This window comes from Bos mutus, chromosome 19, assembly GCF_027580195.1.
Source record: "Bos mutus isolate GX-2022 chromosome 19, NWIPB_WYAK_1.1, whole genome shotgun sequence".
In the NCBI taxonomy this organism is placed as follows: domain Eukaryota; kingdom Metazoa; phylum Chordata; class Mammalia; order Artiodactyla; family Bovidae; genus Bos; species Bos mutus.
Genome location: NC_091635.1, coordinates 18,180,100 through 18,187,646, shown reverse-complemented (window position 1 = coordinate 18,187,646; position 7,547 = coordinate 18,180,100). Strand labels below are relative to the sequence as shown.

At 48.4% G+C, this 7,547-nt stretch overlaps 1 non-coding gene and 1 pseudogene across 1 annotated transcript; both read left to right on the top strand.

Moving 5' to 3' along the window:
• The first annotated feature begins 2,714 nt into the window (after positions 1-2,714).
• On the top strand, positions 2,715-2,786 carry TRNAH-GUG (transfer RNA histidin (anticodon GUG)). The gene has a single exon. It is a non-coding gene; the product is annotated as a tRNA-His (tRNA).
• A 506-nt stretch (positions 2,787-3,292) lies between these two features.
• LOC102288132 (large ribosomal subunit protein eL43-like) lies at positions 3,293-3,559 on the top strand (annotated as a pseudogene).
• The last annotated feature ends 3,988 nt before the right edge of the window (positions 3,560-7,547 follow it).

The window sequence follows — 7,547 nt, the reverse complement described above, 5'->3', positions numbered from 1 at the left end:
ACTGGAGTGGGTTGCCATTTCCTTCTCCAGTGAGTTGTTAACCACTGGACAAATGGATAGGAACAATGACTATCTTACTTACCCTAACAGGGCTGCTTAGGAGATGAAATTAGGAAATATTTGGAAAATTTCCAATGCAGTTTCAAATGGTAACATATTGACAACCCCCTTTGGACTCTGGGAGGATTAGGAAATATGGGCTATAAAATAGTCTTCTTAGGGACTTCCCTGGTGGCCCAGTGGTTAAGACTCTGCACTCCCAATGCAAGAGGCATGGGTTCAATCCCTGGTCGAAGAACTAAGATCCTGCATGCTTCTCAGTATGGCTAAAAGAGTAAAATAAAAATTTTAAAATAAAATAAAATAGCCTTCTTATATAGAAGGCAGAAAACTTTTCCACTGTCACACATGGTGCCAGTCTATCTCAAACTGCATCTTAACACACCATCCCCATTTTATTATCCTTCTTAGAGGATAATAATGGCTCTTACAGCCAAAGGAAATATTGTATTATCCAAACAGCATTCATATAAAACATAAAGAGATCAAAGTCCAGCTCATTTTCTTAATATCATAACAGTGAGACTTATACAAGTCTGGCTTAATTCAACCTTGGCCATCTTTCTGACTAAAACATCCCCAGAGAGTGGGCCTTTTGAAAAAGCGTGCTTTTTGGCCTCATGTGAATTCCTTTCTAATGTCAACCCTTAAGGAAGTAATTATTGGAAGTCCCCCAGTCAACCACACATCCAAGTGTTCCTCTTTGCTTGGGAAGATGTCACATTCTTGGAAACCTTCAGGAGGACCAGAAAGGATAACTTGAAGGTGCTCATTTGCAGAACTGGCCTTCAGAAAAATGAGCCCAGCTTCCTAAGACTGAAGTCCGGTCAGAAACGAAACTCTCTGAAGACCATCCCTGGGTAGCATTTACCAAAGGGCCCCAGCTTCTGCGTCTAATTTGTATCACATTTAGACAAGCAATGTGACAGTGCTGGGCCTGTGTATGATACAGTTATGGAAATGTGATCTGCATTATGTTGTTAGAGTGCAAGTTGTGGGTACTCTGGCCATGCTCTCTGCAGACCATCTGCCTATGCAGCATGGTTATTGCTGCTGCCGCCAGGGTCTTGGTGCCACATTCATCCAGCCTCTTTAAGTCCTGTCAGGGCAAACCGGAAGTCCTCCTTGGCCCCCTGGGTTGGTTTTGATTGGACTCAACTTCTGGGAGAAACTGGACTCCTGCAAAGCCCGGCCAAGTAAACAGAGCTCTCCTTCCCTGGTGTCATTAACCCTTTTCTGGGCAGGCAGTGATCCACACAAATTTAAACCAGATGGGTGAAAGAGTCTTTGCAAGAGGGAAGGAAGCCCTTTTTTTTTTATTTTTTATAGGTTCCACATGGAAAACCAATAGGGGTGTGTTTCATGCATTTGTCGTCTGTTTCAGGAAATCTGTGCCGAGCATCGTGTGATCCTGGAATTGGCTGGAGGTTCAGACTGAGTGGGGAACGCGGTCTTCACGAATCACAAATGGAGATGACCCCACTGACCATCCCAACAGGCTTCAGGACCAGGAGGTGGCAGGTCAGACTGGGTCAGCCACAAATCAAAACTTAGGTTGATAATATCAGTTCAATCATCCAGCAACTATTTATTGTGTATATTCAGTGCAGAAGGGTCATCAGGCTTCAGACAGGGATCAGAATCAGGATTTCAGAGCAAGGTCAGGAGGTGTCACCTTTGCAAGCAGAAGCTAATAAGAAATAACGTGAAATTGAAGCAATTAGCCATCTGCAGGAGGAAACCACCCTTTGGCAATGTGCTGCAGATGAGCCTGGGGTGTGCCCTGAATCTCCACCTAAGAATGGACACCCCTGAGGTCTTCAGAGGCATTCAAGAACAATGAACTTTAAGGAACACAGAACAGTGATTATCCTGATGCTCTCAGAACTGGTGGTGGTATATGCCCTGGCAGGTGGTATTCTGAGAGAAACATCTCAACACTGAGGTCAGTTCATCTAGATGCCCCACCTTGAGAGAAATAAAAAACAACCAATGCCCTTTGAGTTATTCTGTACTTGACAAGCAAACGAACCCACTGACTGATCCCAGGACCCCCGCCCCAAATGCTTCCTATGGTGAAATAAAAAGTGAATATTCCAGTGGGTGAGACTTGCTTGATTCTGAGGAACAAATTTACAGTAATTAAGTCTGATTGTCCCTAGCATTGGAGAAGACCCTGATGCTGGGAGGGATTGGGGGCAGGAGGAGAAGGGGACGACAGAGGATGAGATGACTGGATGGCATCACCGACTCGATGGACATGAGTTTGGGTGGACTCCGGGAGTTGGTGATGGACAGGGAGGCCTGGCGTGCTGCAATTCATGGGGTCACAAGGGGTCAGATACAACTGAGCAACTGAACTGAGATTCATAAAACTGAAACTGGAGCCAGAGAGGACCATACCCCAAATCAGACAGCTTCATTCATTCACTCTCGCACTCATACTCCATGAACTTATAATGGAAGTTCACCTCTGTATTGGAGACTGCCTGAGGCATAAGGGACCCCAGGGAATCTTCACTCCCTCTGCTCCTTCTACAACATGAAGGTCTGATTCCTGTCATGAGTCCTGTATTCTGTAATTGTTTTTAAAGCTTGAAAAACACTTTACTAGAAACAATATTAGACAGTATTTATAATGATTTGTGTCCACGTCCCTGGTGGCTCAGACGGTAAAGAATCTGCCTGTGGTGCAGGAGACCCGGGTTCGATCCCCGGGTTGGGAAGATCTCCTGGAGGAGGTGGTGGCAACACACTCCAGTATTCTTGCCTGGGAAATCCCATGGACAGAGGAGCCTCGTGGCTACTGTCCACAGGTCACAAAGAGTCAGACACAACTGAGAGACTGACACCAGCGGTTCTACTAAAATATGTAAAACATACAAAGAAAGCCCAGACAGGAAGTGACATTAACAGCCAGGAAAGACTTCTTAGAAGAAATAACCTTGAATGAGGTCTTGAATGATGAGCAGACCCCCAACAGTGTAGAAGAAAAAAAGTATTCGTGTTACTTGTTAAAAAATGGTGAGGAGGGGTTTATTCAAGGGGAAAGACCATGATAGGTGGATGGATCGCTGCAATGAGGTTTTGCAGTGGAGGAGAGAGCCTGGGCTCAGTGATGAAAACAAGGAAAAGTGGGAATTTATAGCCAAGGAGCAGGGTGATGGGGTGGGGGTCGGTCAGTGGATGGGAACTCGGGGTAGCTCTGGGCTCGGACCTGGGCTGTGGCAGCATGGCGAAACGCAGCCAGAATGTTGGAATCGTGGGCAAATACAGGACCCGTTATGGTGCCCCCCTCGGGAAAGTGGTTAAGAAAATTTAAATCAGCCAGCAAGCCAAGTACACCTGCTCCTTCTGTGGCAAGACCAAGATGAAGAGACGAGCTGTGGGCATTTGGCATTGTGGTTCCTGCATGAAAGTGGTAGCCAATGGTGCCTGGACCTACAGCCCAACCTCTGCTGTCACAGAGAAGTCTGCCATCAGAAGAGCCCAGGACTGAAGGACCACTAGACGCACCATCATTTGATAACGTTGCCAGCCTATAATAAATGGGTTACTTTGTATATCGACAGCAACAATAAAAAAGTGCCTGCATAGCAGGGATTCTAGTAAACTGACCAACAGGATTCTCTCTAAGGCAAGGCGGGTGGTCAGACATGAGCTGGGGGATGGTGGAGGATGAGGCTCTTGGTTGTGGAGGGTGATCAAGTATGGAGGATCGGGATGCTAGCCTAACTGACTTGGCCGGATTCTTGCTAAAATCGGACAATGCGGAAATGAACATGCAAGTCCCAAAGTCAAAGCCTTGGTGGAAAAGATCTCAGAGAAGCCTGCACAGAGAATCTGGTCAAGGAGAGCATCTTTGTCACCAGACAAGGACTCACAGCTGGAACAACAAATCTGCTGCTTTCTTTATCACCCTATTTTCTCTCTCTCTTTTTTAAAAACATTTATTTATCGATTCAGCTATGTCCAGTCTTAGCTGCGGCACCTGGGATCTTTTGTGATGGACCACGGACTCTCTACTTGTGCAGCGTGGGCTTAGTTGCTCTGTGGCATGTGGACCTTAGTTACCTGACCAGGGATCAAAGCCAAGTCCCCTGCATTGCAAGGTAGATTATTAACTACACTGGACCGCCAGGAAAGTCCCTCTCACCCTATTTCTTAACATGAGCACCTAACTCCGACCCTGGGGGCTTCCCTGGTGGCTCAGACGGTAAAGAACCTGCCTGCAAATGCAGGGGACGTGGGTTTGATCCCTGACCCAGGAAGATCCCACATGCCTCGGAGCATCTAAGTCTGTGCTCTAGAGCCCAGGAGCTGGAACTACTGAGCCCACACACTGCAACTACCGAAGCCTGAGCACTAGAGCCGGGGCTCCACTACAAGAAGCCACGGCAATGAGAAGCCCACGGACAACTAGAGAGTAGCCCCCACTTGCTACAGCTAGAGAAAAACCCACACGGCAACAAAGACCCAGCACAGCCAATAGATAAATACACAAAACTATTTAGAAGAAAAAAAGAGGGGTACACATTTCTCTGGGGGCAGCATGTCCACGGACCACAAGGAGAGAAAACCAGATGTCTTAGACTGGCTCTCTGGAAACAGACGTTGAGATGGGAGTTGTGTACAGAAGGGTTTTCAGGAAGAGCTCTCGGGAGGGTTGCCTGTAAGGACATGGAGGAGGCGGGAATGGGCAGGATGCGGTGTGGATGCAACTGAGGCCCCGGCTAGTCCAGTGGGGAGCTCTGCGTTTGGGTGGTTAACCTCATTTCATTGACTGTGGGCTGGACCTCAGCAGGGTGTGTATCCTTGGCTGAAGGAGGGCCCTGTAGCACAGATGTGGACAGTGCTCAGTGAACAACATAGCTATGAGCCATCAGCCCCACAAGCAATATTCCCAGGACCTAGGAGGTGCGTGCCTAGGCCTTGCGAAGGGCAGCTGGACACTGCATGCCAGGATCTAACACAGACCTATGCTCAGCTTGACTCCATGTCCCTGCTGACATTCGGCTCCAAACCTGAGTGTGGCTTCCTGGTGAGGTAGCTGGCCTGGAACACGGATGGGCTGCAGGACACGTTTTTGCCAAGGCTGGACCGAATTCAGCCCATGTGACTCCACTGCTGTAAACACACAGAATTCAGAAGAGCAAGAAGAAGAGAAACACAGCCTCCCAAGGCCCTCTGGCAGAAGAGATGTATCAAAGAGATGTATCAAAGAGATGATACAAAGATGTATCAACCCAGAGAGCACAGCAGGTCCCCAGAATGACCAGCCACAAGGAGAGGGTGTGAAGAACCATCTGTCGTTTTTGGATCCCCAGAGTCCACTGGCTATGGAAGGGCACAACACGCATACTCAGTATTGTCCCACTCTTTGTGACCCCATGGACTGCAGCCGGCCAGGCTCCTCTGTCCATGGATTCTCCGGGCAAGAATACTGGAGCAGGTTGCCATTTCCTTCTCCAGGGAATCTTCCTGACCCAGGAATCGAACCCACATCCCTAGCATCTCCTGCATTGCAGGTAGCCCTGGCTACAGTAACATCATTCCAATTTTCCTTTAGAGGACCATCATTCCTTTGCCACCATCAGTCTCTGAGGTTCAGATGGACTGACCCTTTCCCTTCATTCTGTATGTGGGCAAGTTGACCAGTCTTGGCAGAGAAGAGTGAAGCATCGCTAACCCCTGGCAGCCTTTTTCTGCTGGAGTTGCTAATAGACCATCTTTCTGGAACTGTGGATGCCCATCTGCTCTTTCCTGGGTAGAGTCCCTCTGAGGATGAGGCCAATAATGAGAAGCAGGCAGCTCAGAGGCAGAAAACAGGACAGGTTCCTGGGGATACCTTGAGAGCACCTGAATCCAGCAGAACCTGAAGACATCTTACCAGCTCTACAGCTGGACTTTGCAGTCAGTAGAGCTAGTGTTTGTCCTTTTTTGATTAATTCTTTAAGTTGTTTTTTGTCACCAAAAAATTGGGATGGTATATTCTGATCCCCTTTGCAAACACAGAGGAAACTGTCTGGTGCCAAGCACAGGTCTCTGCAAATCTGGAGATGGACTCTGGAAGCAGTGGAGAACGTGCCGTGTTTGTTAGGAAGCAGGCAGCCTCCTTCATTCTAGAGTTAATCCCTGCTCTGTCATCTAGCTCGGTGACCTGGGATGGCTCCTTATACTACTTGTGTCTCAGTTTCCTCAACTGTAAAACAGGAGTATAAACGACATTTGCCTCCTACACTTGCCTCAAGCATTAGGTGAGTTAGGGTATATGAAGGGCTTGGGAAAGGGCCTGTGTGTGTGTGTGCTCAGTCACTTCAGTCATGTCTGACTCTGCAACCCCATGGACCATAGCCCTTCAGGCTCTTCAGGCCATAGGATTTTCCCAGTCAAGAATACTGGAGTAGGTCGCCATGTCCTCTTCCGGGGACCTTCCCGACCTGGGGATCGAACCTGCATCTCCTGCATTGCAGGCACTACCGCTGAGCCATCAGGCAAGCCCTGGCACATAGTTAGTGAAGAAATAATATTGGCTAGAATTGTACCTCAATTGACTTGAAAGCAAATGTTTTTCAAAGAGAAGTATTCCAGGGACTTCCCTGGTGGTCCACTGGTTGAGAATCCACCTTCCAGTGTTCAATCCCTGGTGTGGAAACTAGGATCCTACATTCGACAGGGCAACTAAGCCTGCAGACCGCAACTACAGAGCCCACGGGACATAACTAGAGAGAAGCCCGCACACTGCAACAAAACATCCCACATGCCACAGCTAAGACCCGACGCAGCCAAAAATAAATAATTTTTTTAAAAAAGGAAAAAAGAAATATTCCTTCAATTTCTCAGTTTCTCTAATTCTTCCTACTAAGGAAGAAAGCAAGACCGATCGCTGGATTCTGCTCTTTACTGGGGAATCATGTCCCACGTCCACACTGTGCGGATGTGGACTCGGAGGCTCAGGGACAGGAAGTTACTTGCCCCGGGGTCACACCTCAGTTCTGCCCCAGCAGACACGGAGCTGGGTGAGGATTCTGGTTCCCACCCAGGACTCTCTTTCTCTCTGTCCTCTGATGCTGGGACACCCACGAAGGGCAGGGGGAACCCTGTCCCCTCAGTGACATGCTGCCCTCTTTCTGCAAACCCAGCACCTTTCTAGTCCCCCTGTCCTGTCCCCAAATGCTGAGCCATCCCACTCTCCTATTTCCGAGGCAAATGAGCATCACCTCGCAAAGTTCCCAGAGGCAAAGCAGGGACACAAGCCTGGGGGGTCACCTCCCTTCCCCCTCACCTCAGGGGCCTCAAAGTACTGTCTCAACCCCACCCCACCCCTCTTCAGTTTAATCCATTTCCAGAAGGAGAAAGAGAACAGCCCCTCGCGTGTCACTCTAAACCTTTTCATAACAATAGACTTTTGGAAATCCTAACCCTAATTTAAGAAGAGAGGGAAGAAGTCCTCGGCCTCTGTGGCTGGAAAAGCAAAGAGTGCAGCA